The sequence below is a fragment of the Mustelus asterias genome, chromosome 7 (assembly GCF_964213995.1).
Source record: "Mustelus asterias chromosome 7, sMusAst1.hap1.1, whole genome shotgun sequence".
NCBI lineage: Eukaryota > Metazoa > Chordata > Chondrichthyes > Carcharhiniformes > Triakidae > Mustelus > Mustelus asterias.
This window is the reverse complement of record NC_135807.1, coordinates 17,678,003-17,691,298: the sequence shown is the minus strand read 5'-3', so window position 1 is coordinate 17,691,298 and position 13,296 is coordinate 17,678,003. Positions and strand designations below refer to the sequence as shown.

Below are 13,296 nucleotides of genomic sequence, written 5' to 3'. Positions count from 1 at the left end.
ACTTATAAAATTACCAACCTTAACTAACTGCCAACCAGCGAACTTTCGAATTAAATTTGTTTAAAAAAAGAAAAGACTTAGGGAGCGAATTTAATGCTAAATCTCTATGCGGGTTAGACTGGCTGAGGACGGAGCCCCCTCTTCCTTTTTCTAGAACATTCCAGTCTCTTCGGAGACGTTACGTCACGGGGCTGTGGGGCGCCGCCAGGTGGATGCCGGGAAGAGGGGGGGGGGGCGCCGTTAGTTATCACCACAATACAACATTAAACCCGCTGAGGGAGAGAGAGAGGGGAGGGGGGAAGGAGGTGGGGAAACATATTTAGCGGGAGAAGGAAGGGGGGGGGAAGGAATTATTTTTTTTTTAAAAGATTCCTTTGAAATTGTCGATCGTTAACAAGGGCCGGGGCCGCCGTCCGCAAAACGGACCAATCAGCGGGCCCGTGACAAAAGGCTTCGGCTGGCGGCTCACGTGAGGGGGTCCGGGCCAATCGGAGGGGGCGTTGGGCCCGCGGAAAGTCAAAGGCCGTCCGGAGATGGAAGCTTCTCTAAGGTCTCGCCGCTTCTAATCGCTCCCTTCACCACACTCACATCTGTACGTATTCTTCATCTTTTATTCCCCCCCCCCTCAAAAAAAAAATCCTCAAACAAGTTATATAGTCGCCGTCATTGCTTTTTTTTCCTGGGTGAGGTGTACGGTACAGAGCCGTGTGTTCTTGTCTCTCTCTCCGGTCCAGCAATTTTCAACGCCGTCTCTTCCCACGTCCCTTCGATAAGGTAGTGTGTGTATATAATATATACAGGCCGACCCGTCCAGTAATCTCTTAAATAGGAGGGGAAAAAAGAGCAAAGCCAAAGGGCCTCTGCCCTAGCTAGCCAGCCAGCCATCGGTTATAATGTGCTGTGACTGAAGCTGGAGCTGGTCCTGCTCTTTTTGGATCATCTATATCCTTTTTTGAATGGTTCTTTTTCCCCTTGTTTTAAAATATTCCACCTCTATTTTAATTTCTTTTTATTATTTCACCCCCCCCCCCTACTGATTCTGGAGCAAATATTTGCACAGATAACAATTGTGATGGAGAGAGAGAGACCCTTTTTAATTTATTGCTAACGTATGTTTGTGGGTTTATTTTTTTTTGCCCTATCTCAAAATGCTATTGAAGGGGTTTAATTTAAAGGCTTGTTGTTGGAGGGGTTTGGAGTAAATATTTGTACAGATGACAATTGTGTAGTGGTGGAGAGAGAGCGACCCTTTTTAATGTGTTGCTAATGTATGTTTGGGTTTTTTTTTTGTCCTGTCTTAAAATGCTGTTGATGGGGTTGATTTTATGTGGTTTGTGTTGGAGGGGTCTTGGAGTAAATATTTGCACAGATAACAATTGTGGTGGACAGAGAGCGACTCTTTTTAATTTGTTGCTAACGTATGTTGGTGGGTTTTTTTTTGTCCTATCTCAAAATGCTGTTGAAAGGGTTTAATTTAAAGGTTTGTGTTGGAGGGGTCCGGAATAAATATTTGTACAGATGACAATTGTGTAGTGGTGGAGAGAGGGCAACCCTTTTAATTTGTTGCTAATATATGTTTGTGGATTTATTTTGCCGTATGTTAAAATGCTGTTGGGGGGGGGGGGTGTTTATTTTTAAAAGGTTCGTGTTGGAGGGATCACTTTTAATTTGAAAAGACGGCAGTTTCTCTTAGTGCTGCAGCTTTCTGAGGCACGGCAGTGGTGACGCGTCTTGTGCTGAACTAAAATGGCTTTATGCTTATAGTCGCTTGTTAGTAAGTAAGGCAGCATTTGTATGTATTTGGGTTGTCCGAATCCGCTTGGCAAATAATACCAGTAATCGCATAATGACATGATGCTGCTGTAACGAAAGGAAGAAGTCTGGTCAACCATTTCATTAAGTGTTGGATGATCGAGGCACAGGTTGGTTGAGGAACATTATAGAGGAAAAAAGAGAGTGATTCAAATCAAATCCGTTGATAATTAGGTGGAAGTTTTTTTTAATAATGAGTGACTCATCTAACCACGTTTCGGATTTATGTACGAGTTGATGAAGATTTAATTCAATTTCCTTGGATTTAATTACGATGTAACAGTCTGGTGGTGCGAATTACAATTCTCTCGGGAATGCAGACATTTTAAATCTTCGTAAATCGTGACTTTTGTGCGTGTGTGTCTGAAATCCGATTTGGATCACCAAGAGAATGAGGACCAGTTTTGTAAACAGGAAATGGTTTTATGTTGCTTTTAAAAGCTTTATTTATAGCTGCATAAAAGTGTTATGCGCAAAAAATTGCGCTATTTCAGTAAGATTGAAATGAGCTCTTGCAACTGACGTTTTGTGGCTTAAAATTAGAGCTTCGAAGCACTACATACTGCAGCTCTGACTGCCCCAATGGCACTAATTTATCCGCCCTCGCCCCCCCCCCCCCCAAGAAATACGCACAGGCACAGTGAAGCAGGCTGTTGTGATTCGTCTACGATTTCATTATATCTTGGTGTCGTACATTATTTCTCCTGAGAGGCCTTTTTTTCATTTCTGCTTTTCAGAATAATGAAAATATAATTTTTGTAGTGAGCTTCCAGGCTTTAGTTGTTGGTACTACAGATTTTTTTCTCTGAGCAGTTTGGTAGAAAATAGTACATTAAGTACCTGATTTGATTCGAGGCCAAATATCACTTTCCAGTGGCTTAGAATTTGAATCGCATTTCGTTTACAAGTCAAAGGCGTTTACTTAAGTAGGAAAATTTGTTCGATGCGCCAAAGGCTGTATTCGTAGCCTGTCCTATCACTGTGCTGAAGTGTAGGACGAGGGTGGCATTGAGGCTGGGCTGGTGAGAGAGAAGTAGATGCAATGGTCTGTTTTTTTTCCAATATACTATACCTGGGTGACACCCACGAGGCACAGCTTCTGCTGCAATAACCTAACTTTGTCTGCGCCATTAATGCCAAGGGTGTTGCTATACCCTGCAATGAACTGCCTGTCTGGTGATTAAAGCAGATGAGTCAACACTTTCTTCAGCTAAATATTAGTAAAATTAAGCATTGTTTGTGATAAAACCTGACCCTCTTGTTTGTAGATAATGTATCATATAAATGAAAAAAATCTCCCTATGTAACTGAAGGTAAAATAGATGACCGAGCATGGTAGTAGGAAACATTGGAAGAGATAGAATGATCCCTCTGGGACAGGTATCAAAAGATGGAAGGAGTGTTGAAAATGAATGTTTAACTGAATTAGATTGTGCACGAGTTGAAATTTCCTTCAGCTTGATGTTGGGGAAACCAGAATCTTTCATCTTAGGCTCTCGCTGCCATCTATGCTTTCAACTCGATTTGTGTCATCGGGTTGAATCTAGATTTAGATCCTTCACATCCTCTTTCAGTTGAACTTTGCATCCTGTGTTGGCCAACGTTAAGACCCAGAATCATTGCAGCCCCGAATTACAAACCCGAGGGAGAATCCTTTGGTCCATTGACCATGCTGGTGCTTGGAGTTACCTGCTTTCCATCCATATTTTTGTTTTTCTGTTGCATTGTTTGTGGCCGCATTACAAAATCTTCTTTCTCATCACAAACTCCCTTTTCCATAGCTGCTCATCACAAGAATTGATTTCCCCCAAAACCTTTTAGATACAACTATCTCTGTTCTATCCTCCATTGGCTCCACTTAATTGTGGTCCACTATAGAAATGAATGCCATTGATTCAAGTTTTTCCTCTGCCCACCTACCCATAAGATCATCCTTTTTGGAAGCCACCTATTTATAAGAAGAGAATGAAGCCCAATAAGTTTACCCCCTTTGACTTTTTAATTCCCGTATGCTATGGGTATTGTTCCATGACATTGTCTATGTGTCTGTTATTGACATTTGAACCTGCATGGTCAGTGTCGATGGATATGCTTACCAATAAAGCACCAAACTTGATCCTGTCCTCAACTGATACTGAGGCATATTTTTGCAATTTTTTACAAACAAAGCTTGGTTTTCTTCATTTTAATTTGCAACGTAATTGTAACGTTTGTGTGCAGTAAGAGCAGAGAATAGATTGGTACCTTTTTTGTTCGTGTGTGAAGAGCTTTGCTTAAATCTAGGTGTGTTACTAAAATGGAATATGGCCTTTCACATTTGGTGTCTAAGACATGAACAAAAATCTTTTTTTTTAAATGGCATCTATTTTGGTGCACTGAGCAGTGTGTCTTTAAGGTTGAAGAAAAATGTTGTTTTGGTCAGTGAGATTCAGAGATTCCTTTTGTGTTTGCCTTCGTGAGTGCCTTCAAAAATAGTTCATTAGAATTTTACACATTGCGAGGTAATAAAAAAGATGTCTACTGCTTGCATTATAAACTGTGAACAAAGCCAGTGTAGATCGTCAGTGTTGAATCTAGGATGAATATGACTTTGATTTTTCTATTTCTGGACTGCATTTTGCTTCAGCAAGTAGGAGGGTGATAATTCAGAGCATTGGAACATCAAAGGAGTTTTGGTGCAAGATAGTGAGGATGTGTTGCCAGGGAATAGTTGCTTCTTCCTATCCCAATTATCTCAGCCCAAATTCAAGCTAACACCCTTGCTGCACAAGCACAACGTTTAAATTTTCTGTACCAACATATTCTATGGACTTTGAGTAAGATTATTAGTTTGTGCTGAATTATTCGTATTTATTTTGTCAACCCATGGCCGCGAACTACTGGATTAAAAACGAAATTAATTTACTGTTGGGCCCTTTCACTGATGAGGAAAGATAACCTAATTTACTTTCATTCCATCAGGCCAGCTAAACATGAAGTCCAGTCCCAGAATGGTGACTGTTTTAGTTAAACTATTTCCTATTTTTCTGGGTTTCTTGCAGGCATTTTAATTATTTTTCTAAGATAATGTGATTGTATTACAGTGCTGTTATTTTTGAAGTGCACTTTAAACGTATGGTAGTGTTTAAATAATTTGGGATGGCAACACAAGCTCTAGTTTTTTTGCAAATTACAGATAAAAGGGAGAAAGATTTCTTGTGTAAGTTATGGAGGGAACAGAATAGAGTAGGAAGTGATCCATAAAAAAATTCCGTGCTTTGGGAGTTAAAATAAATGGACTGGTATCTTGGGGAAATTAATAAGAAACCCAAAAACTTACTTGCATTGATATTTTAATGGTGCAGTTCTGTGCTACTGCTGGTCAGTTTGTTTATCTTTTAAACTCTTGACAGGCTACCATTTTGTAAACAAACAGGATGAGTAGACTGAAATGAGCTTGCCCACAGCATGAATCAGTTTCTCAGGCAGCATGGTGTAACTGGTGTGCTTAGTTTAGTCATGTCTGTCAATCCAGTTAATCCGGTCATTATGCAAGGTAGGTTGGAACCGGTTGGGCAGGAGACTAATTTATTCCCTTTGTGCCTAAGATATATAATAAGTCTATTATACTTGAAGAGAAAAACTACTTTATACATATCATACAAGCACATTGATGTTTGAATGCTCCATTATCAAATTTGGTTTTGAATATGTGCCCCTTTTTCAAAAAGATTTTAGTTCGTGTCTTAGACTCCACAAGTGATAGGCCATATTCAATTTTAGTAGCACACCTGGATTTTCAAGTAGAGCTTTGAGCAGTGTTTTCAAGTCCTTCTTTGCAATCAACATAGTTTTCATAACCCTGTTGTGCTAGACAAAGTGAGATGATGTTTGTAATTGTGTGGTATTTGCTTCAAGGAATGAAGATCAGTTTTACTTTTAAGAGTGCAATATTTTGACAGCATGCTAATTTTTTTTTTCATTTTTGAACCTTTACTCTTCCCCTTTTCCGAATACTGTCATCAGTGTTCAAATATGGTTATCGGGTCTGAACGTTGATGTCACTAGACTGAGAAGCTAAAATCGAGCTGATTTCTAACCTTGTCAACCATTTACATGGATGTATTTGCATTCCAGAAGGGCCACTGGATAGTTGGGATAGCAATCGGGCCAAGATATTTCCCTCCTCTCTAGCTTTTAATCCTGAAGCTAACTGCATTGTCACTGCCACCATCACCCTGCTGAAACCTGTCTTCTCTGCAGCGATTAAAAGTCTTCCGGAATTTGTTAATAGCAAACTATGATGAGCACCGTATTAGGAAAGGGTTCTAGTTCTGCATGTTTTTTGTTTTTTATATATCCGTGTTATTTCCTCCCCTCCCCCACAATTCTACCAGATGAGAGAATTATACTGCTAGTTATTAGTGTATGACCACAGAATCTAAGGGGCAGTACTTCTTTTCTGTGTAAGATGTCTAATTGTTTCCTTCCTGCTGCATTTTTACAAATTGAGAACAAAGCATGAATAGTCAAAGCACATATTGCAGAGCAGCGTCAAGATGGATAAGATTTAAAGAGAATGTAGTGTAACTTGGATTTGAAGGAGGTAGGCTTACATGCATATTCACTTTTCAACCAATGCTGGTTTTCCTGTACCAAACCATTACGTGTGGCCGGGCATATTTTGGTTCCAAATTTGCTAGAATCTGGAACTTTGAATTTTGTCTGTCATGCATTCCAAGCAACTGGTGTTGACCAATTTAAAAGTAAAATTCTAATTATCAATAGAATCCTAAAACTGTTTCAACAAGCTATCAGGCCAGGTTTCTCATTGGGGCTTGCTAGTATCCTCATGACGGCTATAACATTAACTTTCAAATAACTGTTTTTCAATTAGATATAGTTTTATGATCTTTGAAACCATGTATGTATGCTTGATGTTTCGATATTTCTTGCGAGTCGCTCTTTCCACTTGTTCCTTGATTGCTTTACTTAAGATTTTGTGGAGGTTTAATACAGGAAAACGAGTCAGAGATATGGGACAACTCATTGGGGAAACCTGAAGGTTGGAAGAAAAATAGTTGTGTTCTCATAATCTTTGCTCATTTTGAGTACAGTGAAATTTAATCAACATTGTTTGCAATTGTAGAAAGATATATTTGCTTGTGTCTGCAGAAATTTAAGTTTTAGTGCAAGCTGTGTGGAAAGCAGACATTTTATGTCGAGGTGTCCCATGCAATATCATGAAATTCTGTTTTGGTGACATCATGAATAAAGTTGAATAGTCCATCATTTTTATCAATTACGATTTCCAGAAAAATAGTTTCTAATTTTTTCCAACTTGTTTCTTCCCGCCCCTTCTTGCTGAGGATAATTTGGTAACCCTTGGACATTATTCACGAAAGACGTGTGACGATAAGTACTGGTAGTCGTAGAATGTTTGTTTGTTCGGGGAATATTGTTTGAATGAATTTACCAAATCAAAACAAGGAACCCTTAAACACTATTTTGTTTTATTTTGAAATGATAACATTGTTGAAAGGTCAAATATAATTGAAGGCTTCGAATGAAACAAACTGAATTCCAGACCTCCAGTTGTCTCAAACTAGTCCACAACACAACCACAAAAATTGGGAACAGGTGTAGGCCATTCAGCCTCTCAAGCCTGCACTTCCATGCAATAAGGTCATGGTAAATCTGATTATGGCCTCAACTCCGCTTGTGTTTGTTTATGCCTTCCCAAAACCCTTGACTCTTATTGTCAAAAATCTAACTCTGCCTTGAGTGTATTCAATGACCTAACCTCTGTTGCCCTCTGGGGAAGAGAATTTCATAGACTAAAGACTGTCTTGAGAGAGAAAGAAATTTTCCTTGTTTTAATCTTAAATGGGAGATGGCTGGTCTTTGTCTCTCCCATTAGGGGCACCATCCTCTTAGCATCCACCTTGTCAAGTTCCCTCAGGCTCTTGTATGTTAACACTTATTCTTCTAAACTGCAACGGGTATAGGCCCAACCTGCTCAACCTTTCCTCATAAGCCAACCCATTTATCCCTGGAATCAGTTGCATGAACCTTTACTGAACTGATTCTAATGTAGTTATGTCTCTTCTGAAGTAAGGAGACTGAAGCTGTGCGCAGCATTCCGGATGCAGTCTCACAATGACCCTGTACAACTATAGCAACATTTCCCAACTTTTATACTCAATTCCCCTTGTAATAAATGCCAACATTTCATCTGACCTCCCAATCCCTTGCTGTACCTGATTATCAACCTTTTGTGATTAATGTACCAGGACACCTAGATCCCTCTGCCATAGAGTTCTGCAATCTAATAATTTAAATAAGATGTGGACAAGTTCAAATTTTCCCACTTTATACCAAATTTTTGCCCACTCGCTTAACATATCTAAATATAGGCTCTTGTGTCCCCTCAGCAACTTTCTTTCCTACCAATTTTTGTATTATCAAAAAATTTAGCTACCATACATTTGCTCCTTTCATCCAAGTTATAATATAACTTCTAAATACTTGTTGCATCTCCCCAACCTGAAAATGACTTGCTTATTCCCTACTCTCTACTTCCTGTTGGCTAATATGTTATCCACTACACCATGAGCATTTGTGAGGTAATCTTAGATGCGGCAGTTCTCTTTCTAGAAAATCTGTGCACTGCATTTGTGGGCAACTTGAACCCCTCTGCATCTAACTTAGTTTCATGCTTTTGCAACTCATACATACAAGTGTTCTGCATGACCTTAAACTATATATTAGTCTACTGGTCATCCGACACTTTCCATTCCTCACCAGCATTAGCAACATCTCATGAACAAACGTGAAAAAAGAATCCAACAGTTAATCATATTGTTAGAATAGGTTTTCTGTCCATGATTAGCAAGAATTCCAGGGACAATGAATGGAGGGCAGCTGCAGACAAACGATACGTTACTCAATGGATTTCTGGAAGAAATTAAAACCAATGGAGCAAAAACATTTGAAAAATCAAAGTTAGGTCGTGAATGTAGGCCAATCCATCACGCAAATTGGCCTCCGATCCTTTGACTCCGTCTACACTGCCTCGGAAAAGCGGCCAGCATAACTAAGAACCCCACACACACCGGACGTTCTCTCTTGCACCTCCTTCCGTCGGATAAAAGCTACAAAAGCCTGAGGTCATGTACCAACCGACTCAAGAACAGCTTCTTCCCTGCTGCCATCAGACTTTTGAATGGACCTACTTCGCACTAAGTTGATCTTTCTTTACACCCTAGCTGTGACTATAACACTACATTCTGCACTCTGTCCTTTCCTTCTCTATGAATGGTATGCTTTGTATAGCGTGCAAGAAACAATACTTTTCACTGTATACCACACATGTGACAAATCAAATCAAAATTGCACACAAATATGAGACAATGACTTTAAGGATGCATGTTGCAAAAGGCTATTTATAAAAAATAATTTCAAATCTGAAATGCTTCCAATTTGAGAAAGTGGTGTGTATTGGAGTAAGATGGATAGTGGCAGCACAAGCAGTGTGTCAGGGCTGTGGTATGTGGGAATCACTGAGCTCTTCCAGAATGACAACATCTGTGGGAAATGCCTTGTTGAGTCACTGCAACTCTGTTAAGCTGGACAGTGAGTTAGAGACAGTCCGACACACACAATCCAGATGGTTTACTCCAAACAAAAGCTGAATTCAGGAGTGATGTGAGAGTTACTGCTGTTGGCAACAAGGCAATATTCGACTGATTATGGCACCAAGGCCTCTAGTAAAACTGAAGTCAGTAGCGATCGGGGGAAAATCTGAGTGGTTAGTCGTATCTGGCTCAAAGGAAGATAGTTCTGTATATTATACAAGGCAAGCATCTCATCCTCAGGGCGTTGCAGCAGAAGTTCCTCTGAGCAATGCCCCAGGGCCAGCTACCTTCAGCTGTTGTATCAATGACCTTCTCTCCATCATAAGATTAGAAGAGAGACTGGTTGTTATGATCTGCACAGTGTTTAGCTTTATTCATAATTCTGAAAAATAATGCAGTCGATGTTTTTATGCAGCAAGCCCTGGGCTGATAAGTAGCAAGTAACACCCGAGCTCCATGTGACCTTTCCCAAAAGTGAGAACCTCACCACCTCCCCATGACTTTGTGGTATCACCTTTGCTGAAACCCCACTATCAATATCCTAGGGGTGGGGCGGTTACCATTGTCCAGAAACTCTACTGGACCAATGATGTACATGGCTTGGCTATGAGAGCCTTTTTTTTTGACGAATGGTTGGTTCATTGCTTAATTCCACAAAGTGCCTCCACCTACAGGACACGAACCTGGAGTATGATTGGAAACTCTGCAATTCCGTGATGGGTGCAACTCCAGTAATACTGTCTGAACAAGATCCAAGAAAGAGCAGTGAACGCGATTGGTACTCCATAAGAAAATTTGGCATGACAGCTGTGACCCTCACCAACTTTTACAGATGCACCATAGAACAAAGAACAATACAGCACAGGAACAGGCCCTTCGGCCCTCCAAGCCCGTGCCGCTCCCTGGTCCAAACTAGACCATTCTTTTGTATCCCTCCATTCCCACTCCGTTCATGTGGCTATCTAGATAAGTCTTAAACGTTCCCAGTGTGTCCGCCTCCACCACCTTGCCTGGCAGCGCATTCCAGGCCCCCACCACCCTCTGTGTAAAATACGTCCTTCTGATATCCGTGTTAACCCCCCCCCCCCCCCACCTTGAACCTATGACCCCTCGTTAAGTCACCACCGACCTGGGAAAAGGCTTCCCACCGTTCACCCTATCTATGCCTTTCATAATTTTATACATCTCTATTAGGTCACCCCTCATCCTCCGTCTTTCCAGTGAGAACAACCCCAGTTTACCCAATCTCTCCTCATAACTAAGCCCTTCCATACCAGGCAACATCCTGGTAAACCTCTTCTGCACTCTCTCTAAAGCCTCCACGTCCTTCTGGTAGTGTGGCGACCAGAACTGGGCGCAGTATTCCAAATGCGGCCGAACCAACATTCTATACAACTGCAACATCAGACCCCAACTTTTATACTCTATGCCCCGTCCTATAAAGGCAAGCATGCCATATGCCTTATTCACTACCTTCTCCACCTGTGATGTCACCTTCAAGGATCTGTGGACTTGCACACCCAGGTCCCTCTGCGTATCTACACCCTTTATGGTTCTGCCATTTATCGTATAGCTCCCCCTACGTTAGTTCTACTAAAATGCATCACTTCGCATTTATCTGGATTGAACTCCATCTGCCATTTCTTTGTCCAAATTTCCAGCCTATCTATATCCTTCTGCAGCCTCTGACAATGTTCCTCACTATCTGCAAGTCCAGCCATTTTCGTGTCGTCCGCAAACTTACTGATCACCCCAGTTACACCACCTTCCAGATCGTTTATATAAATCACAAACTGCAGAGGTCCCAATACAGAGCCCTGCGGAACACCACTAGTCACAGGCATCCAGCCGGAAAAAGACCCTTCCACTACCACCCTCTGTCTTCTGTGACCAAGCCAGTTCTCCACCCATCTAGCCACCTCCCCCTTTATCCCATGAGATCCAACCTTTTGCACCAACCTACCATGAGGGACTTTGTCAAACGCTTTACTAAAGTCCATATAGACGACATCCACGGCCCTTCCCTCGTCAGCCATTCTAGTCACTTCTTCAAAAAACTCCACCAGGTTAGTGAGGCATGACCTCCCTCTCACAAATCCATGCTGACTATCGTTAATGAGTTTATTCCTTTCTAAATGCGCATACATCCTATCTCTAAGAATCCTCTCCAACAACTTCCCGACCACAGACGTCAAGCTCACCGACCTATAATTTCCCGGGTTATCCTTCCTACCCTTCTTAAATAACGGGACCACATTAGCTATCCTCCAATCCTCTGGGGCCTCACCTGTGTCCAGTGACGAGACAAAGATTTGCGTCAGAGGCCAAGCGATTTCATCTCTCGTCTCCCTGAGCAGCCTGGGATAGATTCCATCAGGCCCTGGGAATTTGTCAGTCTTTATATTCCCTAAAAAACCTAACACTTCCTCCCTTGTAATGGAGATTTTCTCTAACCGGTCAACACTCCCCTCCGAGACACTCCCAGTCAACACATCCCTCTCCTTTGTGAATACCGGCGCAAAGTATTCATTTAGGATCTCCCCTACTTCTTTGGGCTCTAAGCATAATTCCCCACTTTTGTCCCTGAGAGGTCCGATTTTTTTCCCTGACAACCCTTTTGCTCCTAACGTATGAATAAAATGCCTTGTGATACAACCAGAAAGAAAGCATTCTTTCTGGTTGTATCACAGCTTGATATGGCTCTTGCTCTACCCAAGACCGCAAGAAACTATAAAAGGTCATAAATGTAGCCCAATCCATCACGCAAACCAGCCTCCCATCCATTGACTCTGTCAATATTTCCCGCTGCCTCAGCAAAGCAGCCAGCATAATTAAGGACCCCACGCAACCCGGACATACTCTCTTCCACTTTCTTCCGTCGGGAAAAAGATACAAAAGTCTGAGGTCATGTACCAACTGACACAAGAACCATCAGACTTTTGAACCATCAGACCTTGCATTAAGTTGATCTTTCTCTACACCCTAGCTATAGTTATTACTGTAACACTACATTCTGCACTATCTCATTTCCTTCTCTATGAATGATATGCTTTGTCTGTATAGCAGGCAAGAAACAATACTTTTCACTATGTTAATACATGTGACAATAATAAATCTACACCCCCACCACTATTGGTATATCATGTTTGAAGTGTGTTTTTCAGTCTGCAGGATATACTGCAGCACCTCGCATCAGGTAAATGCACTTCTCTGGATTGGGGTAGTTCTGTTTCATATGTCAATGGCATCAGTATTAGAACAGTAGGGAGCTGTACTGCTGGGATGGGATGCATCTGAACCAGGATCTTTGGAAGGAATTCATAGGACTAGACAGGGCTTTGAACCAATATGGTTGGTGAGACCCAGGGTGGCAATAATTTAGGATAGAAGCAAAGGTTAGAGAACATAAGGTGATCGAGATAACATAAATACTTAACAAAGTAAATATAAAACATGCATTAACAATAAAGCAAGATTGATGACAAATGTGAGCATATTAAATTGACTGGTTAGCCATTTACAGGGTATTAACAACAAAAGTCTGAGTCAAAAAGTGAAGAAAAACACCATCCCTGCATATGGATAGGGTGGGAACAGTTGCCTATTTAAGGAGTGCTATACAGAAATGCACATAACCTATGAAATGAAACACATTTCAAAGAAAAAATTCAATTTAAAGATATGATGTAGATGCTGCAAAGGCTTTGATACTAACCCTGATTGATTGAACGCTAAATATTCCAAGCTTTAAAAAGGTCAGGGAAAGAATGAAGAGTAACAATATTGTCATAAAAATGGCACAACTGGGAAACACTGGGTAAAACTAAGGAACATCAAAGGAGACAAGACTGTTGGGAGTTGTCTATAG

The 13,296-nt window shown here is 41.1% G+C and overlaps 1 long non-coding RNA gene across 3 annotated transcripts in view; it reads left to right on the top strand.

Moving 5' to 3' along the window:
* Positions 1-389: 389 nt before the first annotated feature.
* The window catches only part of LOC144495592 (uncharacterized), a 127,916-nt gene continuing 115,009 nt past the window's right edge, over positions 390-13,296 (top strand). The window contains exon 1 of one of the 3 annotated variants that reach the window (XR_013498289.1): positions 390-592. This is a non-coding gene — a long non-coding RNA (uncharacterized LOC144495592). Of the gene's footprint in view, positions 593-648; positions 775-13,296 lie in introns of those variants that run through there. The other 2 variants (XR_013498291.1, XR_013498290.1) reach the window with 2 other exon arrangements.